Consider the following 22,387-nt stretch of genomic DNA (forward strand, 5'->3'; position numbering starts at 1 on the left):
TAAAGCTGTTCAATGTGACTTACTGGACCTTGTATATAATAGCCCCTATAATGGCCCACTAACTAGTAATGTCCCCCATTCTTGTAACCCCCACATACTTATAATGCCTCCACTCAAAACACCCCCTTTCTGAGATGGCCCTAATTTATGCCCTTTTACTGCAGTTCTCCCACTTGTAATAGCTCCCTCCATTGGTGCACCTGTAGCTGTTCTCTTTACCTGGTGTTTTGGCACTGTAGCTGGCATGTACAAGATGTGATGCACCTACTTGCTTTAGCCAAACACAGCAGCAGAAGAGACACGATGGTGGAGCGAGGAGCTAAGAGCTTCCTACTTTAACACTGCATTCAACTCTACCTGCTTAAACACTTTAGAACAGTAAGTGCAGGGTCCGCTCCAGGTTTTCTCTCAGGTTTCCACTAGGAAAAACAAACCTATTTTGGATCTTAGGGTCGGCTCCAAGTTTCAGTAGGTCCTTGGATGACAGAGCCTCGGTGGGCCTCTTTGCAGCCAACTCACGTGGCAACATTAAAAATTCAGAAACTAACACTCTCTTGTTCTCTAGTTTATCATCCCAAATCACCCCATCAGCTATGGGCCTGGCACTTGCGCAGGTATAACCAGTGCTGCCACCGGCCCTGATTAAGAGTTTCCCTTTGGCTCACATGAAATCCCACTCAATCAGACATCCCTTTAACAACTGTGACTATATTTCTTTTCTCCATCCTTATGGTCTCAGAAATGTTTTGGTTGTCATACAGTGAGACTCCGCTCGGCTATTATTCCCTATATGATTTGAGGCTTCTGCACTTTTCTTTCCTTAGGCTAGTTGTGTCCAGTTGTTTTTTCTGTAATGAATGCAAAGAATGACAAAATTGTGAGTAAGTCAGTGGCTGTGACCAAAACCTCACCCAATGTTTGTGACTGACACATGCTTCCCAACGCACTCCCCAGGCACTGTGGGCTGACTCAAGGCCTTGTCTGTTCACATCAGTCATACACACATCAGCGTTCTGCCTGCCTGGTATCAGAAGATTCTCCATTTTCAGCTCACACGAGCGGCTGCAGAGGCTATAGTAATGCAGAATGGTTATAATCCTCACTTACTAAGCTGATCTGAGGTATTAACCATGTACCAGTGTTTTTAGTCCATGTTTACATCATCTATGATCTCGGTGCAATAGATAAAATTCAACAAGCACTAGATTTATTCCAAGAAATATCGAACAATTATAGTTATAGAATGACCACATTTATTTGAGAAAATTTAAAGACATTGGGGCAGATTTACTCACCTAATCCCGTCGCGATCCCGCTGTGCCTTGTCCGATGAGGATTGGGGTCCGCCGCAATTCACTAAGATCGCGCGCCCAAGTTCCTGCATGTGTTGCTTCAGCGCCGAGGTCCGCCGAAGTTCACCTTCTTCTTCCCGGTGCCTGTGAGTGCTTGATCTTGTGACATAATTCCTTTTTTAAATTCCGCGGTTTGTCCGACGGACCGCTATCCCCCCCCCCCCGATTACTGTCGCATGCAAGCCGGCGCGGTTGCGGCACAATCCGATCGCGTGTGCCAAAAACCTGGGGCAATTCAGCGCAAAACGGAAATAATTGCGAAAGTGAGGTGTGCGCCGTTCGGACCCTTAGTAAATGTGCCCCATTATGGTAGCACTAAAAGAACATGAGATTTTATTATAATGCTGCTCTCTATCTGGTTTTCTATGTAGATGATCTAGCACAGTGATGGCAAACCTTTTAGCTGCAGAGTGCCCAAACTACGTCCAAAACCCACATATTTTTCACCAAGTGCCGATGCAACAATTTAAACAGTAACTTATTACTCCCTGCTTTGTCACATATTTAAATTGTTTAGGCACCTGAGGTCACCAATACAGTAGAAAGAATGAGAAAAAGTTTGGGTTATCATTGTAGCTTCCTTTTAGGGTCCTGGGCTGCCTGAGACTGCAAGAGGCCTTGAGTCCTGTCTGGCGAACTCTGCAGTGGGGTGATGGCGCGGGTGCCCATAGAGAGAGCTCTGAGTGCCACTTCTGGCACCTGTGCCATAGGTTCGCCACCACTGATCAGCATGTGGGGTCATTCTTCCATTTCAAACCAGTGAATGTGAAAATTTACAGTATGTTCTAAAATTGTTGATGCATTACATAAAACGGTTCCTTCCCGTTGTACAAACAAATCATTTGCGGATGATCTTTTGATCTGGATAAACCTGTGGGAGCGTATGTCACTGGTCCCTTGACTTCCTTCGTTTCTATCGTTGCAGAGTTTAAGTAATTTGGTAATTTCAAGGTTTGACTTGACGGACCCGTAGACGTTGAAATACCCACCGATCCTCCAAAAGTGACTTCCGACTTTGACTTTCTATGGCTCAGGTCACCAGGTCATGGTTTAATAAAATCAATGCTGTCAAAATGTATGTTTTACCCTAATTCTTTTACATCTTCTACTCTCATAATTTTTTTACAAAGTTTCAAAGGACCATTAGTAAGTTTGTATGGGGTTCCTCAAAATCTAGGATACTTCTTATTGTTGACCGAGGGTATCCAGTGGCACAGACCTCTCAGACTTTAAAGATAACACTTGGCATCTGCACACTCCTGAGTAGTTGATTGGTTTAAACAATCCACTTCTAAGCAGTGGGTGCGCATCCTGGCTGTGATCTCTAGACTTACCATCAGGTCTCTTCCTTAGGTCATTCCCCAACTACATAATTCTGTCACACTTCCCCGTGTTACTCCTCAATTTCTTTCCCCTTGGTACAGAAGTGTTCTCCAGCAGGGTAGGCCCCCTCGCCCCCATTTAAATTCACCTTTCCTCCTGCTATGATGGTCGGCTCATTCCTTATATAACGTAAACAGGATTGTACTTTTCTAATCAACATCTTCAATGACTTAAATGAACTCCCCTTACTAGTGCCACTGTGCAGCTGCTGTGTCGGAGACCTGGTTTTTCCTATCCTTGGTTAGAAATCTTTCCATACTTGTTGCGAGACAAAACTCAGCGCCGTCGCACTGCCACAGACTTCAAGTCTTATTTAATGAGCTCTAAACCCCGGACACAATGGGGCGAGTTTCCCAAATTTTTCAGTTTTGCGCTGAATTGCCCCAGGTTTTTGGCGCACGCGGTCGCATTGGCTTTCATGCGACTCAAATCGGACAAACCGCAAAATTTAAAAATCAAATTGTATCGCAAGATCAGCACTCACATACACATAAGATATCACACACCAGTGCACCAGAGTGATCCACGTCCAGAAACAATCCGGAATATAAATGCATATTCCACGGTCTACTTTTTTTTTAATATTAACAACATGATCAACAGTACAGTTACACAGATCCGTATGCAGGTATGTATTCCCTTTAAACTAAAAAAAAAAAAATGGGAAACTTGCATACACTTTTTACTAGAGCACTTTTAAAAATAATTAAATTAGTAATTTATTTAAATGATTTGTTTGAGAGTGTAAAAAAACTATTGGTGGCCGGGAGCGGGCTGATTAAAAAAAAATAAACATTTACTTACCTTTGCGGTCCCTTACAGTTGTGCAAGGGTGGAGACAGGAAGTTATGCATTTGGGCTGGAGCTGTGTCACTCTGTCCTGGCCAGTGAATAACATGACATTCCTAATATCAGGGAGTAAAGGTGTGCAAAGTGTGAGGGTGCGTTCACACGTTGCAGTTAAAACTGCATCGCAATTAGTTTTGAAGGGGTTTTAGGTGCAGTTTTGTCAATTTCACAGGTGAAAGAGATGAACTGAATGGGTGAATTTGATTTTGAAGGAGAAAGCGGTTCCACAAATTTCATTCACCTGCTGATTTGATGTCCTTCACTCGTTAATATAAGTAATACCACCTAAAACCAACCTAAAACTAATTGGGATGCAGTTTTAACTGCAACGTGTGACCGCACCCTGAGTGGTATGTGTTATCATTAAAACCTCCAACCTGCTAAACAACACATTGGAGAGATTCACAGACTTTATATATTATTTTATATATTATTTTGAAATTGGAAGTCATTTTTCTGTATGATAGCTGCTCCCATTTACACCTAGTCTGACCTCCACGTAGGGAATGGAGGTGTCTGCTCCCTACATGATTCTCTGTATATAAGCTGTTGACAATAGTTAATCTCTGGGGGTGCTCTCACCCACCTTACATTGAGGCATCTGAACATTGAAGACATCTTATAAACTGGCCATGGAACATCCAGATCCTGACTGTGACCAAATCATATGGAAGGGTAAAAGAGTCAGTTCTATGTTCTGTCTGCCAAAGAAGAATGAATTTTCATAATTAAAATCCCTGAAAAAGTATCCAATTCAGTGTTGGTTGCCATCTCTCACATGTCTTCCCCTTTCCGAAGGCCTTTAAGAAATAAATCCTTTATTAACAACATTTGATGCCTCGAGGAATGAGTCATTGTTTCCCTTGTAACAACCATCATGAAATTACCCTGAGTGCAGTATGCCATCCTCTAGGATAACATAGAATGTATCCATTGCAAAGTATGATTTTTTTTTTGCTGGATCATTGATATGTTCCAGCTACAAGGTCTTTCCTTGCTCCGAGTTTAGTATTGTGCAATGGCTCTTGTGCAATGGGCCTTGGTGACTTAACACCTAACCTTTGGATTTTATAAAGAGTGGGAGGACTTGGCAGTGACAAAATATCCAAAGATTCATTTCAGTCATAAATACTGTGCATCAAAAGGGACAATATATTATCCACTAAAAAAAGAAATCTGTCAAATGCTAAGGGTACATGGATTTTACTGCAGTATTGTGAACACAGTATTACTGTATTTTTGGGTCTATAAAACTCTCCTTACTATATGACACCCCCCAGATTTTCAAAAGAAAAAAAATATATATTTTTGACAGATTTTTGCACTACTGCATACACAGCTTTGCTACATCCATTCACTCGTACACACAGCACTGCCACATCCATTTACTCATACACACAGAACTGCTACATCCATCCACTTACACACAAACACCTACGCTTGGGAAAAAGTATTAAGTCAGCCACTAATTGTGCCACTTAAAAAAATGAGAGGCCTGTAATGCACATCATAGACCGCAACTTTTTAGAGACAAAATGAGAAAACAAATCCAGAAAATCACATTGTCTCATTTTAAAAGTATTTATTTGCAAATTATGGTGAAAAAAAAGGATTTGGACACCTACAAATAAGTAAGATTTGTGATTCGCAGACCTGTAACTTCTTATTTAAGAGGCTCCTCTGTCCTCCACTCATTACCTGTAGTAAATCAACAAATCTCTTAACTTAAAATAGCCTGCAAATGTCTGAATTGACACTTTGAGTGAGTACAGACTTTTTTTTTTTCCTAGACTCGAGTAGAAGCTGAGTTAGGGTTATCAGCACTTTTTTGTACTGAAAAACTCGGCCTATACTCGAGTATACAGGCGGTCCTCTACTTAAGGACACCTGACTTACAGACGCCCCCTAGTTACAGACGAACATCTCTGCACTCCCTGACCTCTGGTGAAGCTCTCTGGATGTTACTATAGTCCCAGACTGCAATGATCAGCTGTAAAGTGTCTGTGATGAAGCTTTATTGATAATCCTTGGTCCAATTACAGCAAAACATTTTGAAAATCCAATTGTCACTGGGGCAAAAAAAGGTTTTGTCTGCAGTTACAATGATGAAATATACAGTTTTGACTTACATACAAATTCAACTTAAGAACAAACCTAAGGAATCTATCTTGTACATAACTCGGTGACAGCCTGTATATAAATTTATCTTCGACCAAACAACGTGGAACATACGCTAGTACAATAAGTATAGCAAACGCCAACACACTAAGGCACACTAAGTTCTGTGACCTGGCATTTCCTCCTCCCACTTGGGTCCTATACAGAACCATTTGATTACTTTGGGCTCTGCTCTGCTCTATACCTATGTGATCATCCCTGCTCTAACCATATGGGACTACCACTGTTCCCTGTTCCCTTCTGCATTGGCAACTGACCTTTGGCTAGCATCATTAATAAGGGCTTTGGTTTTGTGAGTACTTGGACTATATAGTATATTTCTTTTGGATAGATTATAGGTATGGTGGTCAGGGCTCCATTTTCATTTGTTGTGAGTAATTTGCATTCACATACCCTCTTGTGATCTGTGGCCGTAGGTGGGTCCTTGTTATCAGGCTCTGACCCACTTAGTTGTATATGGATGTGTATTTGTACACTTTTTAAATGTTTTTAATCATGCATATAGGACACTTTAGTCATTGTTTGTGAATTTCAATAAAGTTTATTGTATTTTAGCCTTTACACACTTGTCTTTCTCTTCTTGTGGTATAAGCCTGTATATAAATTTGCCATCACTATGATCAAATTGACACAAAGAATAAGAATATCTGCACATATTGCAGATTTTGTTGCAGATAATCCGCAGCGTAATACAGTAGCATTAAAGTGAATGTGATTTGAAAAAAGTGATGTAGACAATGAATTTTTTTTTCTGTATGGAAATCGTTTATCAGTGTGGAACATGAAATAATGATCATGTTTTCTTGTGTGTTCTCACAGATTTTTTCATGTGTTTTTTTTACATTGAAGTCTATGGGAGTGTGAAAATCTGCATTAAATCCGCAAAAAATTTGCTTTAAATTGCGTCAGATCAGGTGAAAGGAAACATGTGGAAAATTTGCATAAAAACTTATATAAAAATCATGCGTATTGGATGTGAATTTTCATGCATATTTTCCACATGACAATCCACAACTTGTGCAGATAGCCTAAAGGGGAGATGTAATTTGGAGCACACAGTGAAAACGGTAAAATCAGTGCCCACAAGGAAATGGCATGAATGCATTATTTTATCCTTTTACCACATTTTTTTTTTTTTTCTCTCCAGTACATTATATGGTATATTAAATGGTGCTACTAGGATGTACAATTTGTTACACAGACACCAAGCCCTCATACCTCTCTGCAAAAGTTATGGCTTTTGAAAGGAAGATAGCAAAAAGCTGAAAGGCTGGAAAAAGGGCGATGATGATAGGAGGATACCGTATATACTTGAGTATAAGCTGAGTTTTTTAGCACAAAACCCCTAACTCGGATTATACTCGAGTCTGTAAAGAAATTAACACTGTACCCACCTTTCCGACGCAACCCCCCCCCCCCATCCGTAGATTCCCTTCTTGATTCCGATGCTTTGGTGCCTCTTTGGGTCCTTCGGCTCCTCTTAGGGTCCCCTCGCGATGCTGGCGGCTCACAAACAATGACTTTGGCAAGCGGCTGACGTCATTGTGTGTGCTGGCCGAGCGCAAGGACCCGAAGAGAACTGAAGTACCCGAAGAGAATCTGAAGCAAGAGGAGGACCTACGGGGGTGTCGGAAGGTGAGTACAGTGTTCATTTTTTTTTCACTACAAGAGGGCTGGCTGGCTATATACTACAGGGGTTGGCTGGCTGTATACTACTGGGGGCTGGCTGGCTGTATACGAAAGGGGGCTGGGCAGGCTGTATGCTACAGGGGCTGGGAAGACTGTATGCTACTGGGGGCTGGCTGGCTGTATACTAAAGGGGGCTGGCTGTATACTAGGGGGCACGTGCTTGCTGGCTATATACTGGGAGGGCTGTGACCAATGCATTTCCCATCCTTGGCTTACACTCAACTCTATAGGTTTTCCCAGTTTTTTGTGTTAAAATTAGGGGTCTCGGCTTATACTCAAGTATATAGGGTAAGCACACGGCTAAAACGTTAAATTGTTTTCAGCTCCTATGACTGCATATGACTTTGGAGGCCATTGTCTTAGGTAGATGGTTATGTTTCGACACAAAAGTGAGAATACTGGAAAGGGTATTTTACATCCTACCTTAGGGTACGGTTAGTTTAGTGGTTTAAAAGCTAGTGCCAAGTTCCATTTAACAAAGAGTGATTCGTTGTGGTATGTAATGGCCCCAAGTGATTCTACCATTAGAATGGCTGGTAGATCATGTATGTTTGTTGTACAGGACCTGAATAAAAGACTACCGGTACATGTACAGAGAGTTTTACTGTAAAGTTGGTTCTGTCCTTATCACTTGTATAAAAAAACAGTGACAGCGTTATTACCTCCACAAGACAACGTATCCTCAAAATTCTTCTAAAATGGTCACACTCTTTAAACTATGGCAATCCAAAAGCTGCTTAACTGCAACAGAAATACATGTCCTTCTGTGCACTACAAATTGTGCTCAGAGTTTTTTCCTTTTTTTTTTTCAATTACCTTGAATCATCTTTTGAATATAAACCATGACTGGTGCTGGCTCAGCAGATATCGGTCTCCCATGCAGACAAGCTGGCTGCCAGCACTGCACTACATAAACACATTATTTCACAGGTGCATTGACCCCATGGGATTTTAAAATCTTAAAATCTCAATGTAGTCTTCTCAGCTGTTTCTCTTTAATTCTCAAGAAAGTGAACTTTGTGTGCCTATGACAAGCACTTTATAAGTAATTAAATAGTAAATGTTTAAAGTTCTATCTCCCAAAGTACATGTCACAACTCGCTGATTTGCTCTGAATGTGATCATGTTTCAAGCTCCTGTGCTTGAAAACCACACACAGGACTGCCTTTGATTGACAGCTACTTTTCAGGACCTTTCCTTTGAGAAAGCTGGGTGTGAGATTTAGTTTATCTTGTGTGCAGCTGTGGCACGAGTGATGGACGGCTGAACTAGCTAGTTGCTGGGGCGACATCCATTACTCCCTTTATATTCTGCCCAGTTCAATCAGTGGTTGCTAGTTATTGCAGTCCTACTCTTTGTCTTTACTTTTGCTATTGCTATATCTTTGCTATTCTGTGTATCCGATCTCAGCTACATTTATTCGACCATTTTCTCTCTATGTGTTACTGTACCTCGCTGCCATCTTGGATTTCACCGGTTCTGTTTGACATTACTTATCTGTTGTTTTCCCTCTGTGTCTTGTCTCTCCCGGTGTTACCCTCCGTTCCCTGACTCTGACTAGTGTTTGATTTTGCTTGACGTTTTTCTGTGAACTTGTGTGAAGATGGGTCTATTTCTTACTTCTTGATACCTGTCCGCTCCACCATCCAGCAGGTGTCAGACAAAGTAAGTGTTCCCTGTCACCTTGTAGGGTCTGTCAGTTAGGTCCTTGATAGTGAGTTTGCTGGACAGTTTTGTGACAGTACTTCTGTAAGGCATAACATAGGTGTTTAGACTTTAGAATCTAGTTGTCCATCCACTGGACAAGAAGTCTTTCAGGTAACGGAGTAATCTTTGAGATGACATAGGAAGCTGGAGGATATTACTTTCATGATTAGTTACTTACTAGTTTCTCCACCACCTCTAACCTCTTCCAGAATCTGGGCAAGGCATAAAAATGGCACCCTTCCACCCAAGCTGTAAAATCAATTGCGGCCAAAACAAGGTGGGATCAGGGACAAATCTAACCTTTCTGTTGCCTGATTCTCCCATTAAAAATCATAAGAAAGAAACAGCCAACTGCTAAGTAAAAAATACATACCAGTAGTATATATGCAGCAAATATCAATATGTACACATGATACCATGATAGATAGACCATCATTATTTGAAGAATTTGAAGAGGACTGGTTCCACAGGAGAAGCACATAGCAAATGTGGTGCCAATGTACAAAAAAAGGATCAAAAAGCAATCCTGAAAACTACAGACCTTTTAGTCTAACTTCTGTTGTGGGGAAAATATTTAAGGGGTTTATTAGAGATGATATCCTGGAGTATCTCACTGCACATAACCTTAGAACCCAGCATCACCATGGGTTTAGGAAACAACAAAGAGTGACATGTATTTTTAATGACATCCTCCACCAGTCTGCTACATCTGAAATACTGATAGAGTTTATAGAGTTTCCAGAATGTAGAACTCTGACTCTTCAAGAGACATTTTATGCCGCCTCCACTATTTTACGGATAAAGAAAAGATTATGCGTGCAACCTGGGATGCGAATACGGTGAGAGTGGATGGCTCAGAAATCCACATTTACCCAGACGTCTCTGCCCAAACACCTAACATGAGACAGCTCCGCCACATAAATGAACTGGGAGCTACGTATAGTTGGCGCCACCCTTTTCACATAGGGGAGCCGAGCCGCCACGGAGAGGAACACGGGTGTGCCTGCGATTCGTGACATGGATCGTGGGAGCACCCGTGACAGTATTTCCCCCTTTGGTCTCCCCCTCTTCTTGGCCCCAAGAAACCTCTGGAGGAGAGTTCGATCCAAAATATTCTCTTCAGACTCGAACCCTTCCAGACAGAGTTTGTAGGCCACTGGGTTGATGCGCTTGATTACCTCAAAGGGACCAATGAACCGGGGACCAAGCTTGTAACTGGATATCTTCAGCCGGACATATATGGAGGATAACCTGAAAGAAGACAGGAGGAGCTTCTTATCAGCCTGAGTTTTGGTGCGGTCCGTGGCTCTAAAAAGAGACTGGCGGGTCTGGTCCCAAATAGATTTGAGGTTCTGCACCAGATCCTCTAAAGCAGGGACCTCAGAGGCAGTAAATAGCGGAAGAGGAGGACGAGGTATTCGTCCTTAGACCACAAAGGACGGAGCCACGCCAGTGGACCCAAAATCCAGGGAATTGTAGGAGAACTCAGACGAAGTGGCGGAGGTTACAGCCTAAAGTCTGGTTTACCCTTTCTATTTGGCCATTTGACTGAGAGTGGTAGGAAGAAGAAAAAGTTAACTTGCAGCTGGTTACACAAGGAACGCAAACTGGACACCTTGGTCAGCACGTTGTGTAGCCGAAGTCCATGCAGCCGGAAGATATGCTTGATGAACAAATTGGCAAGTGATGGAGAAGACGGAAGACCTGGATGAGATGGGACATCTTGGAAAACTGGTCCGTCACCAAACAGTTGACAGTACTGCCCGAGGAGACAGGCAGATCAGTAATAAAGTCCATTGCCACGTGGGACCACGGGCGACTGGGTATCAGCAGCAGATGTAACAGTTCAGCCGGTTTGACACAAGAGGCTTAGTTGTGGGCAAGGAGGAGCAGGATCCCACAAACTCCTGAACATCTTTGATCCCTGGATGCCCAGCCACACGTGAAGAATGTCCCCTAGACAGAATCCTCTTCCGGAGAGCTGGTCTAACATATGTCTTGCCGGGAGGTAGCTGCCGAAGATCCACTGGAGCTGCAACAACAAGCTGGTCAGGAGAGATGATGTGCCAAGGAACTGGTTCTCCAACATACTGACTTGTGGTCAGTATACACGTAAACGGGATGGAGAGCCCCCTACATCCATTGTTCTAGAGCAAGTTTTATGGCTAACAGAAAAAGTCTTAGAGTGCGGCCCTTAGGCCCTTTCTGGGTGAGCATCGCTCCAGCTCCCACAGAGGATGCATCCACCTCAAGATGAAAGGGTTTTTTCTGTGTCAGGCCTAGTGAGCACAGAAGCCGAAGAAAAAGCGGACTTCAGCCTGGAGAAGGCCTCTACAACTGTAGGAGGCCAGGCACGTGGATTGGCACCCTTCTTGTTGAGAGCCACGATGGGAGACACCAGAGTGGAGAAATGCGGAATTAACTGCCGATAATAGTTCGCGAAACCCAGGGTGTGGCCACTATAGAACTGCAGACAGTTTTGCAGGATCCATCTGGAGACCTCTGTCGGAAATTATGTAGCCGAGGAATGGAAGGCTGCGTTGGTGAAATTGACATTTTTTCAGCTTGGCATAGAGACGGTTGGCACAGAGCCGGCCAAGAACTTGACGTACGTGTGCCTGATGAGACTTAAGGTCTGGAGAATACACCAAGATGTCATCGAGGTAGACCACTACACGCGTATACAGAAGGTCTCGGAAAATGTAATTCACAAACTCCTGAAAAACAGCAGGGGCATTACACAGTCCAAAGGGCATCACCAAATATTCAAAGTGGCCATCACAGGTATTACCGCCGTCTTCCACTCATCACCTTGGCGGATCCGGATGAGATTATAAGCACCACGGAGATCCAGCTTGGAGAACACTCTGGAACTGCGCAGGCGATCAAAGAGTTCTGTAATCAACGGCAGGAGGTAGCGTTGTTCAACCGTGACCTTGTTTAGCCCGCAATAGTCAATGCAGGGACATAGGGAGCAGTCCTTCTTGGTGACAAAGAAGAACCCTGCGCCAGCTGGAGAGGAGGACTTGCGTATGAAACCCCTTTGCAGGTTCTTCTTGGTGTACTCGGACATGGCAGCCGTCTCAGGAACAGAAAGAGGGTAGACACGGCCTCTGGGAGGAGAGGAACCTGGCAGAAGATCCACGGGGTAATCGTAGAGACGATGCGGTGGCAAAGTCTCTGCTTGTTCTTTGGAAAAAACATCCGCAAAGTCCCGGTAGTGAGCTGGCAGACCCTACAGAGATTTGGGAGACACAGAAGAAGTCAGGATTGGAAGTGGTGCCACCATGCAACAAGAGTGGCATTCAGGACCGCAACGCAGGATCTCACCAGTTTTCCAGTTGAGGACTGGAACATGGAGTTGCAGCCATGGAAACCCAAGGAGAAGAGATGATGTGAAGTGAGGAGATAACAAGGGGTTGCTTGAGAGGAACCACCAGAATGTGATGCCAGGAGACAATAGTGGCATCCACAAAGTTCCCCGCGGAACCAGAGTCCAAGAATGCTGAGACTTGCACTGGAATGTTGGTACCGACACTGAGGAGCACTGGAACAGTCAGGCGTGGAGAAGCTGAATTCACATCAAGGGATGCTTCTTCCAGAAGCCCTATGTGCTGGCGTGTTCCAGACGTTGTGGATGGACTGGAAAAGCCCCGATGAGGTGCTTGGGACTGGAACAGTACAGGCAGAGGTTTTCTTGGCAACGTCTGGAACGTTCCCTGGCCGTGAGTCGGGCTCTGTCAACCTGCATTGGCTCCACTGCAGACAGTGCGGCCGGAGGCTGGAACGGCTTTTGGAAAACCGGAGCCAAGCGAGGCAGGCGTGGAAGCCGGACTTGTGGATGCTCATGACGCAACTCTTCAGCACCCTCCATGAACAGCACGTCTATCCAAGTGGCCAGGGTGATGAGACCACTCAGAGTAGCCAGCAGGTCACGGGCGCACAGTGCGTCTTTAATCTGTGAAGATAGTCCCTTTTTGAAGGTTGTTGACAAGGCAGCGTCATTCCAGGAGAGCTCGGAAGCCAGGATGCGGAACTTGACGTCATATTCACCCACAGATGAGTCCCCTTGGCATAAGTTCAGCAGCGCCATTTCAGCTGAGGAGGCTTGTGCAGGTTCCTCAAACACGGAGCGGAATTCAGCCAGAAAGGTAGTATGAGTAGCCGTGACTGGAGCGGGGACACGCATGGGGCCCAGATCGGTTGGGAGTGGGAGAGGTAAGTGCGGGTCGGGGGGAGCTTTCAGATACACTACTCACTGCAGGAGAAAGAAGAGCAGAAAAAGCCACAGAAAAGTGGTTTCCCTCAATGATGTATATTACAACGTTTAATGTTTAATCACCTTCTTAAAAGAAATTAATTTGATGGATTATGAAGCAATCATACCTTGAGAATGCTGTAGCTACACTGATGCAGGATCATATCTTGGTTCATCCCTGAGCTGAGTGATTTTGCTGAAAAAACTATTATAACATTCAGGACTTTGGGAAAGCTGGGTCAGGCTGGCCGCCTAGATCAACACATTAGACACAGAGCTTGTAATTACAAATGGAGTTTAGTTAAGCATGGCTAATCAACCTGAGCTGGATCACTCATACACAGCAGCTGGGGGATGGTGCAACAATTGATTATTCTGCCTTCAGGCACAACCCTGGAATTACATCATGCTGTGCAGCAGTGAATAACTCATGTGCTAGGAGAAGCCCTGAACCAGCCAAAGAAGCGACAGAGCTTCCTTATCATAATCTTATATCTGTTTTATCAGCAAAACCACTCAGCTCAGGGATTAAACAAGATATGATCCTGCATCAGTGTAGCTAAAGCATTCTCAAGGTATGTTTGGTTCATAAAACATCAAATCAAGTGGTAGGTTTCCTTTAAATTAAAAAAATACTTCAAAGGTTCAGTAAGCCTTTTAAGATTTCTTGTTTCTTAACCATTTTCGATGATGATGATGAGATATCCTCAAGATAAGACAATAGTAATAGATTGGTTGAGGACCGAAATCATGGAAGTGTGCAGCTGATTTGTATATTTTCTAAATGTTGGCACCCATGATTTGATACTGATGACTAATCCTGATGTCATCAAAATAAAAAATGGATATGAAGCCAGACAACTTATTTATATAGTTAATAGGTAATTTGGTGTATGTGGAACAGATGTGACATATGATCTAGTTATCATGTATGTTACAACAGATTTATCAGGATGCCAAGCCAACTGCTGCTGCTTTCTGCATTGTCCCCATTAACTTTAAAGAGGTTGTCCATTGGTTGAAAAACATCTTTGCTTTCTTCCAAAAACAGCACCACACCTGACCATGGTTGGCGATATTGCAGCTCAGCTATGTAGAAATGAATACGTAGACCATAGCTGCAATACCATGGACTACCCATGTAAAGGTGTGGCGCTGCTTTTGGAAGAAAGCTACAATGTTGTTCACAACCCACACAACTCTTTTGTAAATAGTCCACAGCTTCCTTCTCTTAAAAGTTATCACAATAGGTGTGGGTCCCAGAGGTTGAACTCTACAATTACCAGGTATAAGTGACAAATGCTCCAGAAATTGGCTAAAATGATGTAACTTAATAAATGTGGACCATAGTCTCCAAACAGTTGTAAATTGTAAGACATATGACATACATAGTCACTTATCAGAAATTGTGTATGTTAATCTTGCATAGAATTACGTAGATAATACTTGGTGAAGCCTTGTCTAGTAGACTGTATCTTCAGTAGATTTTAGTTATGTAAAATGTGAGACTCTTATGGGAGCACAGCCTTCTATACATGGAAAGGCTGTTGCTATTTCAGGCAGCAGTGGCAGCGGAGTTGAGAAGGCTGCAGTCATTTGGCAAGCCCTGCTGAGGTCACAGTGACGTCAAGAGAGCCCAAGGCTGCCAGCTGAAATCCGTCAATCCGAGCTGAAGAGGCACCCAGCCCTTAAAAGGGGTGATGGCACCAGACACGGAAGAAGTCCACTGACACATGCGAGGATTCTGCGAAACAGCAGCAGCAGTGATCCTGCAAGTGGGAAGCACTTTCACTTCATTGATGTCTTTTTCTATTTTTGGTACTTTATAAAATCTATGCGCTACATCACTCTGCTCTAAGAATAACACAGAAACAATATGTCATTGCTGGGATCTCGTGTAATGTAAGATCATCTAAAGAAACAGGCAGGATGCATTCATCAAATTAAAAGAGACTTATACTGTCTCCTCTACTACATTTCCAAAATGGAGAATACACACTACTTAGGGCGGATTCTGGGCTTTTTGCTGCCCAAGGCAGAAATTTAAATGACGCCCCCCTCTCCCAAGCCGACCCATGATCACCTGTCGTATCCGGCTCACCAGAATGAAGGGCAAATTTATTAAAAAATACTGACAAATGATAACATCCCCACAAAGTTCCAGCAGATCACTGACACTACACAGGCTGATGCTGTCTCACACCCTAGTTAGTAGTCAGTCAGTGACACATACATTAGTGGCATCGAGTACCTGACTGGTGACAATTGTCTCCATCAGGAAGAGGACCTCATTACAACTTCTTCCAGCTGTGACTTATAACCTCTGAAATCACAGCTAGATATCTGCAGCTCCGTGCAGCAAATCCCCCACACTGTGCACCTTAAAATACCACAGTCACTTATTGTATAATGTCACCTGGATAACAGTGCTCCAAAATGACTTACAACTGACAACACAAATAAAACATCCTATATATAGTCCCTACAATAATTTAAAATATATATAGCATAGTATATATAGGCAGGAACTCCCATCGATAGTATATACAGGCAGCCCCCCAATAGTTAATATATATAGTCAAGGCGCCCCATAGATAATATATACAGAAAGAAAACCCCATAGATAGTATACAGATGAAGGACCTCCCCATAGTATATACAGACACGACCCCCCAAAGATAGCATATACAGGCAGCCTCACTCATATATAGTATATATAGCCAGGGCCCCCACAGAATATATATACAGGCAGGACCCATAGGTACTATATACAGGCAGGACCCCCCAAAGACAGTATATACATGCAGACCCCATCTCCCTAGGTAGTATATACAGACAGGACACCCAGAGATTAAATATATAGGTGGCCCCCCTCAGGTAGTATATAAAGGTAGGACCCCCCCCCCCCCATACATAGTACACATAATACAGGCAGACCCCTCTAGGTTGTATATACAGGCAGGACCCCAACATAAATAGAAAACACTAGCCCCTTGCAAATACTAAAAAAAACCAAAACAACAGGAGAATCAGGAAGGGAGAGAGAAGGGAGATGAAGGTATCAAACCTATATACCAAGTAAGTCAAGATCCATGTGGTACGTAATAGTGTGTGGGTTGGACCGGTATGGTAAGTAACACACCAAAGAAAGGCTTCCCATGAGCATACACAAAAACAAAAGGTAACCCTTTAAGGAGGGACAGGGAAAAAGGGGTAAAAGGAAGCACTATGAAAGACCAAATTGAGTCTGAATAATTGTAGTAAAAAATACTTTATTAATGACTATTTAAGACATAATGATAAAAGCAGGATGAAAATCCTCAGACAATGCTGAGGGGGAATGACGGTGCAAGGCGGCGACAACAATTGAGAAATTCGTCACCCCGGGCAGACAGGAGGAATTACACATGGACAAAGCATGCACATGTAATAGGTAAGGACAGAAGGTACATATAATGAAGGCAACAGGTGTAAAGTGGCACACAGCTGCTAACATGCATAAACATAGGTAATGCGCACAAACAGGTAGAGATAATACCTTACCAATGAACAAAAGGTGAGATGAAGTGGACCTCCACTGTCCGGGATGGCAATAGCCCCTTGCAAATACTAATAAAACTAATACTCACCTCCAGTGATCTCCAGCCACTGCCATCTCATCCTCTTTTAAAATCCAAGATAAAGGCTCCTAAAGTGACGCTCAGCTTTCAAATCATATCAGGCTTGTGGTTCTGTGATATACCAAATCTGAAATATCCGGAGTTAAAAACATTGGGTGGAAATTATTAAGCACTAGTGCATTATAATGCTCCCTTTAAGCCTTTGAGCCTGAGTCACCTCTGGCCAAAGAAGACTCTCAAGCTCATTTTCACATGACTTTTTTTAAAATAAAAAATTCACATAAAAGAGAATGATAGAAAGGACATTTCATAAACTACTTGAGGGAGCTGGTAGTTTAGGGAGTAAAAGTAGGAGCACACAATGACAAATCTAACACCGAACTGACCCAGCAAGGCATCGGACACACCTGCGCATGCAAGTGCACTAGGCCATTGTAAGTAAGGGAGCGGAAAGTCAACAGGAATTACCGTATATATACTCGAGCATAAGCCAAAACATAATACTTACCTCTGGCACTCCCAGCTGGCATCTTCTTCCCCTCACATATCCCTCCCGGCATCTTTCTGGCAGTGCAGGCAGAGACGTATCTATGCGCTCTGTCCGCACACACTATAGCGCATCAGTGTCACTGCGACGTAATGTCATTACATGTGTGTGGACAGAGCTCATAGATGCGCCTCTGCCAGCTCTGCCAGAAATACGCTGAGAGCCATGAGGGATATGTGAGGTGAAAAGGACACCAGGGGTGAGGACCCGAGGTAAGTATTACGTTTATTATTAATAAGGTGACTCTGCTGGACATTTTATAACTGAGTGGGAGCTTTCTGAACATTTTATTACTGAGTGGAGGCTCTGCTGGGTATTTTAGTACTTAGTGGGGGCTCTGCTGAGCATTTTATAACTGAGGGGGGCTCTGCTGGGCATTTTATTACTGAGTGGGGCTGTGCTGGCCATTTATTACTGATTGGGGGCTCTGCTGGCCATTTTATTAAGTTGTAGCGGCTGCTTTTCCCACCCTGTGCTTATACTCAAGTCAATAAGTTTTCCCATTTTTGGGGCGGGGGTTAAAGTAGGGGCCTTGGCTTATACTCTGGTCGGCTTATATTCAAGTATATACAGAATATATATAGGAAAATAAAATAAAAGTAGGAATTGGCCTAAAGGACTTGATTAGGTATATATATCAAATAAGAGACAATGCTTTCCAACTAATATTGAATAAAAGGCAGAGGAGTAATCGAAGATCGGATACACATAATTACTATAACATACTATTCTATACACATTAAAAAATGTTACAACTGGAATAAAATCAAGTGAATAAGAATATGAAAGAGAGAAGAAAAAAAAAGAGAAATATACCCTACATGAAAAAGGTCTATTATAAACAATAAAAAAGGGAGAAAATAATTGTGAATGTGAACAAGGATTTAAAGTGTAATTGAATAAGTAAATATTGTGAAAATTAAATAACAAATATTGTATTATCAAGGATGTATATTTGACAAAAAAATTTAAATATTTTTTAAAAAAACATCTGTGCTTTAAAGATCCTCTTACACGTTGTGATTATAAGGGAATGAACACCAGGACAACACTCGCAGAAATGTATTTTTCATCAATGAATAATAATATTAACAATCAACTGTTTCCTATACAGTTTACATCCGCCAGTACAAGGCATCATGTTATAAAAATTATCAGTACTTATTATGAGCCGGATGCTGACCTCTGTAAATGGAGTCTTCATTGTTTGAAGCAGGATTGTAGGAATTTCAAGGCCTCTTGACTTCTCAGTGCTTATATTCTATACACAATAAAATACAATATTTGAAACTTTGTTTCTCAAAAGAGGCATCTGAAATATAGGGGAACATTTATCAGGGCTTCTATGCTAGAAACTGGCATAGAAGACCTGAAATAAACACAATTGCTATGGGTTATCAAATGGTTGTGGAGAGGCATTGTGCTGCGCTGCACAGAGCTTGCCAAATCAGTCCCTGTCCCCATTAAGCTCACAATCTAATCAACCTACCAGTATGTTTTTGGAATGTGGGAGGAAACTGGAGGAAACCCACGCAAACACGGAGAAAACATACAGACTCTTTGCAGATGTTGACCTAGATTATACTTGAATCCCCAGCACTGCAAGGCTGTGGTGCTAACCACTGAGCCACCATCTTGGAACTGGAGTACAAATATATGCAGCACCATAAGGGCTGGACTCTACGATAAATGTCCCCTATAGTGTCTGATCTAAATTCAATAGTACGCAAAACAAACTCGGTCTGATCTCTGATGCCCCGGAAAGTAAATGTAATAAATTAAAAAGCTAGGAGCATTTACAATAATGGCTCCATACAAAAAGACCAATTAAAATATGCAGTTTGCATCAATTTAATATAATGTAATATAATGTTTAATATTCCATATAAATCTAATAAAGATTTCCTTTTCTTAGATAACGTGCATTTACCAATATATGCAGGCGGTCATTTTCTTTAGATTGATCATTGATGCACTTTGTTGCAAGGACACGAATAGACAAGAGATGCACAAGGGAGGCGAAGAATGTGTTGCTTCAAACTATATTAAATTTAACAAGACAAAGAAATCCATACTTGTCTCAATGGGAAGACTTTGCCTTGACAATGATTCTCTGCCAAGTATATTAATTCTTGATAAGGTTGCAACTTGCGTCGGAACAGCAGAGTCAGGTGTCCCCAGCCTGGGCTTATATTTAGCTGGTATGCTGTGATCTGTCTCCTCCACAAACCAATGTGTGAGTGTGACCTCTAATTTTAGTAAACCAGCAATAGAGAGAAAAGCCAGGTGTAACTCGGGTAATTCAGAGACTTATCCTAAAATTCTTTCCGCAGTCAGGAGAGCATTTTCACATGAAATTTCTGAAAGTAGTCAGCCATACAGATCTTCAGTGGGTGAATTACCTTCAAAATGTATAAAATATTAAACTTATACCAAACTGGGTAACAGGAAATTAGAAGACCCCAAGGGTATGAAAAGATCACAGCAAAACTATTATTTAGTGACCGTTGCATGTACTGTGAACATGAGACAGTAAATAATCATTTTGATCTATAAGTTATGAATTATTGTCACGATTCCTTAATTGATCCGGCCGGCCGCATCAATGCCGCAGAATCTATTCGTACCCTTATAGAGTGATGCATATTTTACCTACTCAGTTAAAGTTTGTTGTTCAGCGCCAAGAGCTGCAGATGATGCAGCAGGACTCAGAACTTCCTGTGATGTCTCTCGTCCTGATGGTTTCCAGTTAATGGAGGAGGTGATGCAGTCAATACTTTATGGGGCTCATTTACTAAGGGTCCGCAGTGCGCATTATCGTCGGGTTTCCTGGCGATTTCCGTTTTGCGGCGAATTGCCACGGGATTTTGGCGCATCGGCGCTGGCTTGCACGCGCCAGAAATCGGGAGGCATGGCCATCGGACAACCCGACGGATTTGTACAACGCACAAGATTTAACATTCAGAATTGTGTCGCAAGACCGGGAAGAATTGTGTACAAGCACCGGGAAGAAGAAGGTGAACTCCGGCAGACCTCGGCACGGAAGTGACGGATGCAGGAACCCGGGCAACGCACCGCGGGATCGCTACAGGACTGGGTAAGTAAATCTGCCCCATTTTATCCATACGCACCTTGAACCACTTATACGGGCTCCCTGAAGGTGGAGCCTGTATGCACTTATTCCACATCAGCTAACTCAACTAGGTTTTCTCAAGAACCTCCTGCAAGACCATACCCTGTACTCACAACCACTCACCTGTGCATGCAGCCAGGCTCCCTTGCTCCTCCTTCAGCTCCCATAGGGTGTGGGCAAGGTTATCTCTGCTTCTTAAATAGCCAGTAGGTTCCTCAGCCTATCCCCCCCCCTCTATAAAGATAACTCACTTGGGGCTATATAACCCAGAATTACCTGTTGCCCTTTGCCTATGCAAACGACAAACGGTGCCAGTTTATATGATCCTGTGGTACGGTAATCCTAATTCTGCTGATTACATGTGACCACAGGCTTGCATTATGACTGCCTTACTGATCTGTTTCCCTCTGTATACAACCCCTGTACCCAATGAGACAGAGTCTTGTGGTCTCTCATCAGCGAAGGCGATATTCCTTTATAGGGGTGAAAGGGTGGAAACCAAAGAGGCTCAGCAATAAGGCCCTGAGTGGTGGTCTTAAATCAACGTTTCTGACTATAGGTTTTTTCATTTATCTTTTTGTTCATAATTATGGGGGTTTCCATCTTGCCTGAGATCTAGTAGAAAAAGTTAGTGATGTGATTTACAGTAGCCTCATGGTCATAAGCATCAATAGTATGAAGCCAACTTATTGAAGTCTATGGAAAGTTATATAGGCATGATCTGTGCCACAAGGGGAGGGGCTAAGCTGTGACATCATCTTTTCCCAGTTGTGATGTAACGAAGGATCAGTGTTATCTATATAGAGGTCATTGTACAGGGAGGGGGAGATAAGCTGTGACATCATCTTTTCCCAGTTGTGATGTAATGATGGGTCAGTGTTATCTATATAGAGGTCATTGTACAGTGAAGGGGAGGAGATAATATGACATCATCTATTGTCAGTAGTGATGTAATGATGGGCCAGTGTTATCTATATAGAGGTCATTGTACAGGGAAGGGGAGGAGATAATATGACATCATCTATTGTCAGTAGTGATGTAATGATGGGTCAGTGTTATCTATATAGAGGTCATTGTACAGGGAGGAGGAGATAAGCTGTGACAGCATCTATTGTCAGTAGTGATGTAATGATGGGTCAGTGTTATCAATATAGAGGTCATTGTACAGGGAGGAGGAGGAGGAGATAAGCTGTGACATCATCTATTGTCAGTAGTGATGTAATGATGGGTCAGTGTTATCTATATAGAGGTCATTATACAGGGAGGAGGAGAAGATAAGCTGTGACATCATCTATTGTCAGTAGTGATGTAATGATGGGTCAGTGTTTTCAATATAGAGGTCATTGTACAGGGAGGAGGAGGAGGAGATAAGCTGTGACATCATCTATTGTCAGTAGTGATGTAATGATGGGTCAGTGTTATCTATATAGAGGTCATTGTACAGGGAGGAGGAGAAGATAAGCTGTGACATCATCTATTGTCAGTAGTGATGTAATGATGGGTCAGTGTTATCAATATAGAGGTCATTGTACAGGGAGGAGGAGGAGATAAGCTGTGACATCATCTATTGTCAGTAGTGATGTAATGATGGGTCAGTGTTATCTATATAGAGGGCATTATACAGGGAGGAGGAGGATATAAGCTGTGACATCATCTATTGTCAGTAGTGAT

The 22,387-nt window shown here is 42.7% G+C and overlaps 1 long non-coding RNA gene across 2 annotated transcripts in view; it reads right to left on the bottom strand.

Moving 5' to 3' along the window:
- The window catches only part of LOC140119276 (uncharacterized), a 41,046-nt gene extending 36,526 nt beyond the window's left edge, over positions 1–4,520 (bottom strand). For both annotated transcript variants that reach the window (XR_011853358.1, XR_011853359.1), the window contains exons 1-2: positions 4,171–4,520; positions 3,540–3,640 (exon numbers count right to left, since the gene is read on the bottom strand). This is a non-coding gene — a long non-coding RNA (uncharacterized lncRNA). The remainder of the gene's footprint in view (positions 1–3,539; positions 3,641–4,170) is intronic.
- Positions 4,521–22,387: the final 17,867 nt, after the last annotated feature.

The sequence above is a fragment of the Engystomops pustulosus genome, chromosome 2 (genome assembly GCF_040894005.1).
Source record: "Engystomops pustulosus chromosome 2, aEngPut4.maternal, whole genome shotgun sequence".
Taxonomy (NCBI): Eukaryota; Metazoa; Chordata; class Amphibia; order Anura; family Leptodactylidae; genus Engystomops; species Engystomops pustulosus.